Raw genomic sequence first — 15,980 nt, 5'->3', positions numbered from 1 at the left:
GGAGGAAAAAAAAAGGTTTTGTTTTCACTCTACCCCCACTGCACATCACTAGCAAGCAGCCACTGATAATCACCTCTCTGGGGTACACAAGATGAGGTTATCTGAAGGATTGAGTGAAACCAATGATCCTTATAAATCATCTCAGAATTTCTGCTTCAGGCTCTCTAACAAGGTCCAGCCAACTGATAGGCCCTTCTTTCTTCTACAAGCAGTATGTGTGGCCCTAAAACTAATGGTCTGTAAACAATTTGCTGGTTCTTTATGCTGTAGCTGTTTTTTTTAGCTTTGTAATGTTATTCTTTAACATGGATTTAAGTATTAATATCTATGTAGTTTCTCAATAATCCAGGTCATGTTTATTCCAAAGGTGCTTTTTAAAAGGCCTGGTGGCTCAGCAGACTGATAGCATTGTGATTAACACCAGCTGTCTACAATTACTGTAAGTTCAAATCTCATCAGGCTCAAGGTTGACTCAGCCCTCCATCCTTTCTAAGGTAGGTAAATTGAGGATCCAGTTTGTGGGGGCAATAAGCTGACTTTGTATAAAATATACAAAAGTATGAAGGCTATTGCTTAACGCACTGTAAGCCGCCCTGAGTCTCCAGAGAAGGGCGGCATATAAATCAATTTAAAAAAAAAAAAAAAGAAAGAAATTGGACTTTCTTGGCATTTTTCTTGAAAATGTTTTGCTTCTCATCCAAGAAGCTGGAACTCAAGAACCGAAGGAGCTTCTTGGACGAGAAGTGAAAGATTTTCAAGGCAAACATCAGGAAAATTCAGTTGCCTTTTGAAAAGCATCTTTGGGACGATTTAAGTGTTAGTTTATTTCAAATTGTATTTGGAAACTGCTTTGAAATGAAAAGAGGCATATAAATAAATAAATCTAAAATGCTTGACATCCCAACAAATAATTGAGGCATTTGTTCTAAATATATTTTGTCTCTGACTCTTCTTATCTTTGTTTTTAAATAAAAAGAAATATATCTGAAGAACAGTTTCCATGGTTAACTGTACCAAGTCTGTATGGAGCTACACAGAAGGATACTGCAGATGTTTTGTGATTGAATGGATCCTATTATAATGTATCAATAGCCTTGGGTGCATAGGTTTGAGATAGATTTCTTGTGGCTTCAAACATTTTTCCCTGAACGCATAGTGTTGTTGGACTCTGAGTAAAAGCATGACAAGAAAAATACAGACCTAAAAATCAGGTTAAGAGGAATTGATATGGATCACATTGCTCTTTGATTTTATGCTTAGAGAAGTATCTCTTTTTGTGGTTGCATTTCAAAAGCTGCACAATTTGAAACTGACATATTTGATTTTTCTCAATGATTAACAAAATATATACACCATCACCATTTTCATTTTTAAAGAAGGAAAACTGCTTTATTCTTGAGATATTCTCTTATCAGTGTTGCCAGAGTTCAAAATGTGCTTTGAATTAAAGAACTACATTTAATTAGAAATCCACATAACAGCTTTTTTTCTTTGAAAATGTACAAGAGCTTTGAAGAAAAAGCTAGTTTGTCTAAAAGACAAATCAAAAGACAAAGTTTATTTCAATTAGATTTCCATGGTTGTGATCCATGGTTGTAGGAGCAGGACAAGTTAAAAAATATCTTAAAAATGTGATTTCTATACCAACTATGCTAGTGCTATTGTCTGGCATTTATATTGTAGGAAAAACAGCTCTTGTAATGCACTAAATACATACCAATAAAAATGCAAAATATTAAAATGACTATGTTGGTGTTAACTATCTAGTTTATGTTGTTCTTCCCACCACCTTTACAGGAGCAAAAGAAAAACCTGTAAAAAAACAATCAGAATACTTAATGAGAAAATTACTTTCAATTAATGTCAAAAGTAATCGATGCATTTTACAGATGCTGTAAAATACCGCATTTTCCAGACACAAAAGCATAATACTTGAAATGTCTATGGAGATTTTCAGTCATCCGGGTCATGGTTGTCACAAAGGTGCTTTTTTTTTTTCAAGAGGCAACTGGACTTTCTTGTTTTTCTTTGAAGAAGTTTCGCTTCTCATCCAAGAAGCTTCTGTCATCCAGTCAGAACTGAAGAAGCTTCTTGGATGAGAAGCAAAATGTCTTCAAAGAAAAAAAGAGTCCAGTTGCCTCTTGAAAAAGAAAAAGAAGGGAAAAAAAACATCTTTGGGATAATACTTGAAACTGCTATACTTTGTATTTCTTTGTTTATACTGCACACTGCTCACTCCAAAGTAGCAGGATAACTGGTGTCATTAAATGGTTAACATAAAATAAGAGATGGTAAAAGATATTGTGTGAATTGCAATATCCCAAATTTATTCCAAGTATGATTGCATACAGTAAGTAACAAAGTGCTTTAGTATAGGAGGTTTTTTTTTTTTTTTTTTTTTAGAGTAGAATAGAATTCTTTATTGGCCAAGTGTGATTGGACAGACAAGGAATTTGTCTTGGTGCATACACTTTCGGAGTACATGAAAGAAAAGATACATTCATCAAGAATCATAAGGTACAACACTTAATGATAGTCATAGGGAAACAGTCAATATAAATCTTAAGGATACTAGCAACAAGGTTACAGTCATACGGTCGTAAGTGGGAGGAGATGGGTGGTGGGAACAATGAGAAGATTAATAGTAATGCAGACTTAGTAATTAGTTTGACAGTGTTGAGGGAATTATTTGTTTAACAGAGCGATGGTGTTCGGGAAAAAACTGTTCATGTCTAGTTGCTCTGGTGTGTAGTGCTCTATAGCGTCATTTTGAGGGTAGGAGTTGAAACAGTTTATGTCCAGGATGTGAGGGATCTGTAAATATTTTCACTGCCCTCTTTTTGACTCATGCAGTATACAGGTCCTCAATGGAAGGCAGGTTGGTAGCGATTGTTTTTCCCGCAGTTCTAATGATCCTCTGAAGTCTGTGTCTGTCTTGTTGGGTTGCAGAGTTCCCAATAACTTTCAAAGGTACCTTGCATCTTTCTAGTATATAGGTTAATCTTTTATACCTGCAGTTTATGGTCCCTTTTCTTCTTTCGCAAACAGAAATGATGTGGATAGAGACCTAGGTGATTCTAATTCAACCTTTGCTGCTTCATAGTTTCATAAAGTGTTCCATCTTGCATTACCAGTCTATTTTTCTGAGACCTGAAGTATGGATCCAATGGAGTCTCTTTGCATCATATTACTATTAGTATAATAAATATGACAGAAATTATGATTGAGTGAGAAGCTGTGAGAGGACAGGCTAGCCTTATTAGATTTCATTTGTATTGTTTCCAATAGTTATTTTAATATGCACTCTGACTCATAACTGAAAGCATCATACACTGATTGAAGTCATATCATAGCAGTAGGCCCCTCTCTGCTAAATGAAGAAGGCCTAGAGCAGGGGTGTCAAATTAGTGGCCTGCGGGCTGGATGCGTCATGCGCAGGCCATGCCCACCCCAGCTCCATGAATGGAAAAGATGTCACAAAATGTCACATGACAGCAATGTGACACCGCAAATTTGACACCCGTGGCCTAGAGCAAACCTTGCATATATCCACTTGCAGTCAGTCCAAATTGGGGAAAACCTTGGCAAACTGAAATGTTCAGGGAAGGATATGGCATTGCAACAGTTAAATCAGGCTGTCAGAATTAGGAATGAAAATTATTTTCCAGTTCTGAATGACACCATCAAGAGTTTCTTAGCTTTTCTTTCTGGGAACATTGAAGATCTGACTGACAGAATGAAGTAGCACTGGCTGCAGTGTCTATTCAGTCATTTTAGATTCCGTCCATCTGCATGTGCAAAGTTGCTTCCTATCATAGTCTTTTTGCAAAGTTCTGCACTGCTCTCCTCTTGCAACTCAGCCTTCCCACACACAATATTCCAAAAGCATCCTGCCAACATAGACCCTTCCACTTCATTCTAGTTTTTTTTAGAACATGAAGTTTTTCTTATTAAGTTGAACATTACGTGCTTCTTTTTCTCTTTAGTTTTGAAGTCTCCCTCCCTTAATCCCACTTGCAACCTGCTTCTCTCACACTTTCCTTTCCATTCTAGAAATAAGAAATGCTTAATAAGGTAAGCAACAGATAGAACTAGTAAAAATCCTGGGTTGCAAAGGGAGTTGCTAACTGAAGGGAGAGAGAAAAATCTCAGGTTAAACAATTCTTTTCTTATCCTGATTTTGAAAATGTAACTATTGTCTTATGTTTGTTAGGACAGTGCAAGTAATATTTACTCTCTAGAAGAAAACCTACTGGGGATTCACGATTTTAGGGAATAATGCTGCATGCGTTCTTCTCCTAAATCCAATGAGATGGTCTTACTGCAGCACCCAGAATGGAGAGCTGCACTTGCATATATTCAGATACTTTTATTACATTTATATTGATTCATAAAAATATCACCAAAAGAATATTCAGTCATAGGAATGCTGCTAAAAGAATATGTCCCCCTATGGCCAATTAAGCTCTGTTCCTAGTAAGTGTGGATAGACCTGTGTCATTAATTGATTCCCCCCCCCCTCAGAAGATGGCATTTACCTCTGAGTAACTAATGATTGTGGCTTAAGTGTTAGTTTTGCAGTAGCCTAAGGTCAGCTGGTTGTATTTTGATCGTTTGCAAGGGGCCTTACTGCCTTCAGTGAGGAGGCAGATGGTTCCTGAGGAAAAAAAAAGGACTGTGTTTTGTTTGTGACCTGTACTCTCTGGAAAGCATCCCTCTACTATAGCAATCCTTTACCTTCCTGGACTTTGAATCTACGTTTTTGGGGATTTTCTTTGAAAAATAGTGCAACTTTCTTCTATTTTATTGTCTTATTGTGCTTTTAAGCCTCAGATCCATAACCAGAGCAGCCGGTCTGGGGTCACCGCCTCAAGTTTGGATTGTCTCCTATCCCTTCTTCCATGTTTGCAACTGGGAGGATAAGCATTGGAATGATTGAAAGGTGGACGGGAAGGTTCACTTACAGTTCTCTTTGAAAGTAGAACTAGGGCAGGCTGGGGAAGCGGAAAGAGCAAACCTATAAAGAAAATAACTTCTGATTAGGGCATGATTTCTCTTCCTGCCCAGGGAGCCCAATCGATCATTGCTTTTTATGACAAGCTACGTGTAAATATACAACACTTCTCACACACACACCCCTCCCCAGCCTCAGTTTTCACGCACTTTTAAACTCAAAACCCTTTCCAGGAGCTAGATTAGCCGTCAATTACCTGCCCCTAGCTCAAGGGGAAAAGCCTTGCCTACTTTTCCCCTTTGATGCCCATCTAATTTCGTCCTTCTCAAAGGTTATGGGCGGTTATGATAAGGGGCTAGAACTGGACGGGAGGCGGGATGGAGAATAGAGGACAGAGAGTAAAAAATAGTCTCTGGTTGCAAAGAGGAACCCTGCACCAGCGATTTCTGATATGCCTAAAAAAGAAAAGAAATAAAAAAATAACGCGTGAGGAGGGGAAAAGAGAAGAAGAGAGACCCAGCCTCCTTCCACCTAAGATTCAACTTCTTTCTTTTTTGGGGGGGGGCTCTCTTGAGGGATGATCCACACGCAGTTCCCGCCGGCGTCCTGAGCTGCGGCTAAAAAGGAACTCCCGCCTGACTGACCTAGAGAACTCCCGCCTGTCACATGGCGAATGTCCTCGACCACCTGGACCCGGAAGGCTCAGCCTCGAGAAAAAGCAGGTTGTTAAAGGCAGGTATCCTAAATTGCTGACGCAGGACGATTTCCACTCGCGGCAGCGCGCGCACGCGCGCGCGTATGTGGAAAGATTGTGCTGTGATTGCAAAGCCCGGGGGACGGAGCGCGGGGGGGGGGGAACGGCGCTGAGAAGGCTGCTACTCTGTGCTGTGGGCTTTCCGAAACTCCGGACGGGCTCGATCTTCCTAAGGGTAAGGCTTTTCTCGATCTAAAATATCCGCTTTTCTCTACCCCTCCCACGGCAGGGCAGGACTAAACCTCTCTCTCTCCGCGCTCGTTTTTATTTTATTTTATTTTATTTATTTTTTTCCCCCTTCCTTCTTGACCGGCGGGCGACGCGGAGCCGCTTCGCCCAAAGGAGCGGCAGTCGGTTCGCTTCTTTCTCTTCAGCGAGGAGGCAAAAGACGCGCGCGGGCTGAACGGCCGCCGCCGCCGCCGCGCTCGACCGGGAACAGCCCATTGGGCGAGGAGGGGTGGGGATCTCACGGCAGGAGCAGCGCCCCCTCGCCGCTGACTGGCTCTCGCGGCCTCTCGCGCGTGCTCTGATTGGACGGAAGGGAACCCCCCTGTGTCGGGGAGTCTTGCTCAAGCAAAGGGGCTTGCCTAAGCCTGCAAGTTCTATAGCGGAGCCGGGGGGCACATGGTCGAGAACCGGCAGCAAAGGACTTTCCGCCGCTGCATCCCTTCCATTTGGATTAACGGTTCCTTCGCGGCGGCGGCGCCGGCGCCTGAGCGGCGAAAGGGAAGCCCCAAAGAAAACGACCCGGTAAGGCTGCCTCCTTGAACAACCGGGCTTGTTCACAGCCCACTTCTCAACCCCGCTTCCTTAGTCTCAGGGCAAAGGCAGGTGCCAGGCTGCAGGGAGACTCCCGAGCCGGCGGTCCCGCATTCCGAAGTTTCCTTTCCATCGCGCGGTTCTTTTACTAGCCAAGATCCCGACGATGCCAATAGCTTTTTCCGGAGAGAAAGTGTGATCTAGCGTCCTGAGAAAAGCCTTCGTGGGGAGCAGATCGGTCCTCTTCCCTTCCTTCCACTCCGCCCCCCCTCCCCCCTAATCCGCCCGGATCTGTCATGCAGCAAAGAGATAGCTGGACGCAATAGCAGCAATAGCAATAAGCACTTAGATTTATATACCGCTTTACAGTGCTTTACAGCCCTCTCTAAGCGGTTTACAGAGTCAGCATATTGGTCCCAACCCATTTGGGTGTCCTCATTTTATAACCACCTGGGAAGGACGGAAGGCTGAGTCAACCTTGAAAGTCCTGTTTTTAAACGATCCCTAGAAAATAATAATAAAATCAAAATAAAATAAATAAATAAATAGAAAGCCGCCGGAAAATTTCTCCGGCGGGCGCGGTAAATCACGTAGGCAAGCTGGGACCAAGTTAGCCGCCCTTGTGAAAAAGGAAGCGATCCGCCAATCCGCTACCAAAAAAAAAAAAAAAAAAAAAAAAAAGCACGAAAGGAGCGAATAACAATCCCCTTTCGCCCTCTCTCAGTTTTTTGCGGGCAAACTCAGGTGCCGCCAGTTTTTAAGGCTCGTCCTGATTATTTGGCGCTGATGCCTTCGGCTGAACAGCTAGTGATGCGGGAAAAATTCGCCGCCGCTGACTTCTTCTTCTCTGTTGGTGACGATGCTTCCAGGTTTTGCCAGCGAGACGCGGGCATGTTTTAAAATTAGCATTCACTTTGTAAGGTTGTCTTTGCGGGGTTGAAGGTTTCCTGCTGACCTGCTTCATGTGCATATATGTGTAGATTGCCCTAGATAGAATGAGCTGGCTTTTTGCCTTGTTGGACTCAATGCTCAGATGTCAAGTTAGATCAATAAAGTAAAAAAAAAAAAAAAGACTTAATATTCACGTCTTGCTTTTGTGATTCAGTTGGGTTCTAATTACCTTAAATTACTTTAAGAAACAAAACGATATAATTATGGGGCGGAAAAGGTTGCGGCTAGGGGAGCTTTTTTGATTGTGCAAATGGGATCGTTCATATTTCATTATTATTATTATTTTTTTTGGTGGTCATTATCGAGAAACCTTGTTTGGTAACATCTAGAGTCAGAACAAACTTGAAATAGCTTGTTTGTCATTATGGTTTCTTCTCAAAAGTCTTATTGGTGTATCTCTTTTGCCCTCTCCCCTACAAAGTAAAGGGGGTGATTTTAACCCTTTGTTAGACAAAATTCAGGAGTACCTTACTAGGAACCCAATATTGTCAATCACTGGAATCTCCTGTATCAGACAATGATGGGGGGGGGATTGATGAGGTTTTTTCTCCTTGGTGTCCAATTTTGATGAAAGTTGTTTTGAAGTTAACCCTAAAAATGTTTTTCTTCAAATGCTTTATAGCAAAAAGGTGAATATATATATGTAATTTATGGGGTAAGCTTGACTGGTTTTGAAAAACTGGAATGCTGAGTGTGATATTATGTTCAACACATGATAAAAACAACCAATTAAAAATTAGCAAGAAAGAAGCATCATTACATTGTCAGTATGTTAAGCAACATCAAGGTCATAGAGTTTAGCCATACTGTGACTAGGTCTCATATAAAGTACATACTCCTATGATGTTTACCTTTGAAATCTGTGGTTAAAAATAGATTCATGGTTCTGGAAAAATATAGCTTCTAAGGCATCCTAAAGACTGGGTTCAGCTGTAAATGGTTATCTTGTTTTGTTTAAAAATAATGACAAAGAATTAGCTAATCAACAAATAAGACTGAGAGTGTTTGATGGGGGGGGGGGGGCGGGAATCAATAAAAAAGGTTTTGCTGATTTAGACCTATTACTAAAGCATCACTGCTGGCATATTAGACCAGTAAGCAGAACATAGCAATATATAATCTACTACCCAAATCAATAAGGCTCTTCAAATGTAAATGTCAAAAGTTTATAGCTTTTTTTAGAACTACATCTGGAAGGATTGAGTTGATTAATCTGAAAGAGAAAACTTCCCCCATTCATAAGTGTTGTGTGTGTGGGTGCGTGTATATGTGCGTGCATGTGAAGTCGCTGAAGTCTTACCAAAAGACAAGGTTTATCTGTGCAAAGTAGAATAATATAATTAATAAATATCTTAGTAGATTAGAAGGATAGTATTAACATTACTTTCACAACTTTCCTTCTACTTGTTTATGATTATGATGCTTCTCTAATATGTAAAAGTGTGTTGTGGAACTTTTATGGAATTGTAGTCCAGCCAATTGTTTTTGTGAAAGATACACCCTTTATCCTTTGTGTGCTGTGCCTCAGAGCAACATCCTAGATGTTTAGCTGTATGCTTAATATTTAGAAAAATCTTCTTCTCAAAGCTTTTGTTTGCCACTCATGTGGAAACCTACTTGATTCATGCTATTTAGTATACTCTCTTTGGTGTAAGCCGCCCAGAGTCCTCGGAGAGTGGGCAGCATAGAAATATGACTAATAAAATAAATAAATAAATAAATAAATGTCCTTTTCCCCAAAGAGAGGAGATTGTGATTGTTTTAGTTCTGAAAGCCCTCCAAATGCAGTTGACTAATCATAAGTTGCTTCTTATCAACTTCTAAGGGAACTGAAATCGAATCTGGATAGCTAGACAATTATTTATATAGCATAGCCTGGAACAAACTGAGACTTGAATTTGCATCTCATTGGCTATTTCACCACCAACTCTTTCAGGGGCACCTTTGAGAAGCTGCTATCCTCGCTTACTTTAGTTGATTAGGCACAATTTGTTCCTGAATATATTTCCATGCCAGCTCCATTGTCCTGCTTTTTCAGGAGAGTAAGGCATCAGCTAAACCTTGCTTGGAGAGGGAGCATAGTAAAGACAGATGATGCTTACCTCAGCCTTTGCCACAGCTGTACATGCAGCTATAAGCAGCAGTGCATGAGTGCCTCCTCTGGGAATATAATGGCTCTGCAGGGAACTGTCACAAAGTCATCCTTGGAAATTATGGATAAAGGCAAAATGACTGCTAGAATCTGAATGCCTATAGGATAGATCAGTGTGTAATAGAGTGTTTCTTTTCCCCTGTTTGCATATGGACATCAGGGTCATCCTTGTATCTTCAGTTCAAATGATGGAACGTGTGCTATACAAGGACTAAGGGTTGGTTATGTGATCATCAGGGCAAGCAAGAGAAGCTGCCATTACAAAGGACAGAGCGTTCAAAGAGATGCAGTGGAATCCTTCTCTACGTATTTGAAGTCACCAATGCATATTTGAAATAAATTGGAAAAGTTTAGAAGGTGATTTATCTTTCATTAATATGAAAGGCTTCTTCTGACTTCGGTTAACAAATGATGTGGATTTTTCCAGCTCTGTTTCTCAAATCAAAGCACCCTTTTATCAAAGCAATTCAAATTGTTACAACTCAGCACTATTTCTTGAGCCTCCTGTAATGGATTGTAGTTGCTTTTCTGTATTCCTATTTGTAGAAAGCTGTGCTGTTCACAAAAGTGTGCCTTTTGCTGGTGGGTGAACTTGCAGCCTTTGAGGGAACCTGAAGTTAGAACAGTGTAGCAAGACAATAGGGTAGGAGAAGGGGCACTCATTCAGATTCCACAAAATATATGTGTTACTGTGTGACATTCATTTTTAATAACAAGAGCAAGTGTTTGGAATTTAGTATGCTTACCTAGAAAAAGTTATATGACCTGAATTATGCAGCTTGAGTTTCAAAAACCTATCTTCCTGAAGGGAGTCTTTCCAGACTTTTCCCAATAAACTGTATTCCGAATCAGCACTTGTAATCTAAATTAATTGTCAGTTAATTATATAATGCATACTGTAATTTCCTTCTCTTAAAAAGCAACTGTTCACAGGAAAAAAATACAGCATTGATTGCAAATTTAAAAAAAAGGAAAAGAAAAATCCCAAGACCAGAGTAGTACTTTTTAAAAACCCACAGGAGGGAGCAAAAGTTGTGACAATTTTCTTAGGGGAATTCTGAAACAAAATGATGAATTGTAAAGCTTGTAACTACATCTGGTCTTTTATCATGGGACAAACTTGCTGCTTCGGCAGTATTGAAGAAGTGATCGTTCAGATGCCGTGGATATTAATCAACATTAGGATTATTACAACACAGTGGAAGTTGCTTCAAATAAAGAGCTCAGAGCTGTAGGACTTACTCTTGGTGACCTTCATAGATATGTTTTTTAAGAAAGCATTGTCTCTGCTTTCCTGTAAAAGGTATTTCAAGAGATAGGAAGAATCAGGGTCAACATTTAGTCAGTTCCATAACACTGAATTATTTGGGGCATTAAGAAAAGAAGAAAAAAAAAAGCCTGAGGCAATTCATGGAGGATTTTAAAAAAACCTATATGTGTATTTGCAAACAAGGACTATATCTCCGCTGTAGAATCTATGCTGGGAAAACTCTTTATCTTACCATGAAAAGATGGTTGTCCCAAGATACTTTTTTTTTTTTTTTTACAATTGTAGTGCTTTGGGTAGTAGTTATGAAGACAGAGACAAAGAGAGATATTAATCAAGCAGAGTCCAGTGCAATAAGAAAGGCAGATAGCTGTAATACAAAACTCTGTAGAGCAGTTCAAAAAGAGTATAGTGGTGGTTAAAAACAGCACTTCTAAAAACAGTAAGAGTAGGAGGATATTACTGTAATTAAACATGCTATTTATGTCATGGACGAGTTTCATTCAATGATTCAAGGCCTCAGAGTCACCTACATTACATTCTAATTAACACTCTACTGGGAATAAAAAGGTAGGCCCTTCTTTGAGTTCACCTCAGCTCTTGGGGACTACATGGACACATTTCTGTGTCAGGAATATGGATCCGGGGTGTTTTATTTCAGGTTCCTAATGTGGTCCTAGGATTTCCTGATATCCATTCAACTAACCAGGTATGAGTTAACTTTAACTTAGCTTTTTGAGATAAGTTAACTTTGGCTACATACTGCTGTCTGTCTGGGTTATACTGATGATCATTATCATCAAATGCAGTAATTAGCATTTTTAAAAGAATAAAACCTTAGTTATATGTGACAGCATATACTTTACTGATTAAATGCCATTGTGTTGGTTTAGACTCTTAGCTGCAAAATAGTTACACCTTCAGTATGATTGTTCATGAAGCAATTAACCCCATTAGTCATTCATTCTTACATTTAAAAAAATCAGTCTAAAAGTAAATATCTTTTTCAGCAGAACATGAGATATATGGAACTAGGTGTTTTTTTTTAAACAAAAAATATGCACTGTTTGATCTTTGGCTACCATTAGATGTTTAGCATATGTATTGGGACTGCAAAATGTTTTCCTCTAGTGTTTTGCCCAAGCATTTATTGTATATTCTAAAGACATTCAAGGTTGAGACAAGTACATTTTAAAACATAAACTTGAAGTTGCTTTCTCCTTCACTTAGTACTTTATTCCTTGAAGCAGAGATGACACAAATGACACCTAAATCGTAGGAGGAAGGTACAATCACTTTATTGCTTTCGGTAGCATTAGTATCTGTTGCTCAAGCTGACAAATATAAGGTTAAATGTGCGCCTTGGCAGTTAAAAGGCCTTCTATAACTTGAAAGCCATGATGCTATTTAATGACTTTGTACAGTAAATGATCCTGAAAGGATGGCTATTCTGACATATGCTCACAGAGCCTAGTAATGTGAATATGTGTTTACTGTTCTAAGACATACATCTATATGAAACACAATCAAGCATATTTAATAAACAACTGGCTGTTCCTAGAGAATGCAAGGGTATTACAGAGACCGTTTTCTCATATTTTAATAAACTGAATTCATTGCAGTGTTAAACAAACTGGAAAGGCAACAACATAAAAGTAAAGAATTTCTGCAGATAAAATAACAACCATTAAGGCTGAAGCAAGTAAACTATCCAGTTGGAAAAATGTGTTGCCACTTAACTGAACAAAAATAATTAGAATGACAAAACTCTGTGCTTTTAAACTCTTCTGTAATGGGTAAATAATGAGTTCTTGCAAAGGATTCTATAGGCCAAACTTACTCACTCATTTACATTTTATTTAGTATCCTAGATAGATAAAAAGACCTCTGAATGTCTGACATTGGGTATGCCCAGATTTTTCTCTTCTTTCTTTTGCTAGAATTATTTTGGGCCACCATTCTCTTGGTTTAGAATAGTAATTCTTTCCAACATCACATTCTCTTGAGGGAGTTTTTGGTTTTCTCTGTTATTAAGAAAGCTTTTTATCATAGCAAGACAGGTATATTGCTAGAAATACAGGAAGCATACCTGAGGCATTATTGTATCTGACCATGGTCTATACATAAGGGTAGTGCTGCAGGTATTATTCAGGTGGATTACCTCTGCCCTTATACTTTCAAAATATCTGGAAGCCAACATCTTTAACTTTGTTGGGGCTGGTGGGGAGGACAGTTAGTAACAGTGATAGAGTTGGAGGGGAACTTGGGAGGTCATCTTGTCCAACTCCCTGCTCTCGCAGGACCCCTATACTATTTCTGACAAATGGCTGTCCAGTCGGTTCTTAAAACCTTCCAGTGTGGGACACCCACAACTTCCAAAGGCAATTTATTTCACTGGTTACCGGTAATTGTTCTCACTGTTGGGAATTTTTTCCTTAGTTCTAAGTTGCTTCTCTCCTTGGTTAATTTCCATCTGTTGTTTCTTGTCTTGCCTACAGGTGCTTTGTTAGATAAGTTGTTTTTTCCTCTTTTCCTTGTGGCAGCCTTTCAAGTATTGGAAATTTGCTATCATGTCACCCCTGATCCTTCTTTTCACTAGATTAGATATATCTAGTTCCTGCAATACGTTTGAGCTTCTAGGCTCCTAATCATTTTGATTGCTCTTCTCTGAATTTTTTCCAAAGTCTCGACAATTTTTTTGCACTGATGAATGTGCATAGTCAGCAGGAAGGTGATTTCTGGGTGACGACAAAGTCACAATTTAACCGGAAGGCTCAAATGGTATAAATACAAGAATGCGATCTCTGGAAAACGGAGAAAGTTGTAGATTGTCGTTATGATATAAGCAGAATCGGAATAATGTTTAGTTAAGAAGTTAAGGCAAAATATTTCTGGAAACTATATTTCATTGAGAGGAAAAAATGTAATATGGGGCATTCCCCTCCTCCCATATGATTGTCAGAGATTACTTGGACAAGACTGTCCAGTTTTCTTGGCAAAGCTTTTCAGAAATGTTTTGCCATTGCTTCCTTTCTAGAGTTGAGAGAAAATGACTGGCCCAAGGTCACCCAGTATGTTTTGTGCCTAGTGCAGAACTAGAACTCACAGTATCTAGTTTGTAGCTGGATGCTTTAATCATTACACCAACCTAGTTCTCTGCTAGTTTCTTTAGGAGCCCCCAATTCCTGATACTGTTTTACAGTACAATTTTGCAATGCTATTGTAAAATTGTACAATTTTATAATGGCATTGCAAAAATGCCTTTGACTCTTCTCAGTTTATGGTTGAAGTTGTACATTAATGCTCCATTCCAACATGGCAATTTTCATGCTCCTTCTTCAAGTTTAGAAGGAAAAGTAGCAGCAATTTTGTGTCACAATAATCAAGGTTATTATGGCAGCCCTGGAATATAAATGTTTCTTCAGAGCAAGACATTTCAGAGTGGTTGGAAGAAAAAAAAGACCCTAACACGTTGCAAATGTTTTACTGACATTTCTTATGAAAATTGAGTTGGTATTTTTATCCCCGTTAAATAACAATCTGCTACCTCTCTGAAATAAGATGACAGTTTATCAATATCAGATGGTTACAATAACCAAGTTGGAGTTGTGTGACTTTAGTGACAGCTGAGAGAACAACAAAGGTTAAGATTAATTGTGGTTCAGCTGAATGTACTAGGGTTTGCAATCAGGGAGAAAAATTAGAAACCATGATTAGAAGAAGATTGCAATGCATGCTTTATACTAAATCTGGTTGGTAAGATTTATGAATGACAAAACAACCCTAGTTCTTTCTTTCCAGCCAGCTGTAAAGTAGAAGCAGGATAGCAAATGTTCCAGTGGTGGGTTGCTCCTGGTTCTCACCAGTTCTATAGAACCGGTAGTAAAACTGGCGGGAGGCTTCGCCCACCGACCCTGATGTCAACAAAATGCTTCTGCACATGTGCAGAAGCTTCTGCGCTTGCACAGAAGAGCGCACGTGCGTGGCCCCGTTGCGAACTGGTAGTAAAGGTAAGTAGAACCCACCCCTGGAATGTTCCCAATCATGTTTTGTTTTAAATTAAGATTTTGCATGTTACCACAATGCTCTTTCACATTAAGTATGATAGGGAAAAGGCATACAGACTTTGGTTTCTTGAATTCTTTCCATATCCTTTACCAGAATTGGCTGTAAGAAGTATTTGTATTTTCTTGTTGCATCTCTGTGTATGTAGCATCTTTCTCTGTGTTTCCATGCTCACTTTGTGTTGTACCTTTGTGTTGTGTATGTAGGAACAGAAAAGTACAGGCTTCTCCTGTGACAGGGGAAGAGGGAGAAGTCTGGGCAGTTGCCAATCCCCTAAATCCCTTGTCCAATTATTTCTCCCATTTTCATCCTTAATCTCCTTTTTTTAAATGTAATATTTCCTACCCCACCGACCATGGTCCCATTCAATTTTCAGAGAGTTATTCTGCTGATGAACAGAGTACTAGTCCCTTATAGTTAGTTTCCCCCCCTAACATATTGTTTGTTTAGAACAGAGGTGTCAAACAGAAGACCTGCGGGCTGGATTCGGCCCATGGGGGCTTAAATCTGACTCAGTGGTGAAATCCAATTTTTTTTGCTACCGGTTCTGTGGGCGTGGCTTGGTGGGCATGGCAGGGGAAGGATACTGCAAAATCTCTATTCCCACCCCACTCCAGGGGGAAGGATATTGCAAAATCTCCATTCCCACCCCATCTGGGACAAGCCAAAGGTTGTATTTGCTGGTTCTCCGAACTGCTCAAAATTTCTGCTACCGGTTCTCCAGAACCTGTCAGAACCTGCTGGATTTCACCCCTGATCTGACCTGAAGGGCTGACTTGGAAATATCAAATGACCGGCCTGTGGTGCCTCTGCTGGCCAAAATGGGCTGTGTGCGTCCCCCCTCTGCAGCTCGTTTTCAGCCTCCATGGCTGCCTGAAACATTCTGCCAGCCAAAAATGGGCCTTGTGGCCCCCCCATTCCCCATTTTGGCCGGCAGGGTGCTGTAGGAGCCATCTATCCCATCTCCTGCCCCCCGCCGGCCCACAGAGGAGAACTACAATGCTGATCCAGCCCTCGAAGAAATCCAGTTTGACACCCCTGGTTTAGAGGGAAAAAAAAAACAAGCATTACTATATAA

At 39.9% G+C, this 15,980-nt stretch overlaps 1 protein-coding gene across 2 annotated transcripts in view; it reads left to right on the top strand.

Moving 5' to 3' along the window:
* Positions 1–5,726: 5,726 nt before the first annotated feature.
* The window catches only part of LOC117672607 (cadherin-7), a 133,271-nt gene continuing 123,017 nt past the window's right edge, over positions 5,727–15,980 (top strand). The window contains exon 1 of one of the 2 annotated variants that reach the window (XM_034429388.2): positions 5,727–5,883. The gene's annotated coding sequence lies outside the window, so the exon portion shown is untranslated. Of the gene's footprint in view, positions 5,884–6,102; positions 6,459–15,980 lie in introns of those variants that run through there. The other variant, XM_034429387.3, reaches the window with a different exon arrangement.

This window comes from Pantherophis guttatus, chromosome 3 (genome assembly GCF_059756535.1).
Source record: "Pantherophis guttatus breed Tessera chromosome 3, ASM5975653v1, whole genome shotgun sequence".
NCBI classification, from domain to species: Eukaryota; Metazoa; Chordata; class Lepidosauria; order Squamata; family Colubridae; genus Pantherophis; species Pantherophis guttatus.
The sequence above is the reverse complement of the archived record's forward strand: the minus strand, read 5'-3'. Positions and strand labels throughout refer to the sequence as shown.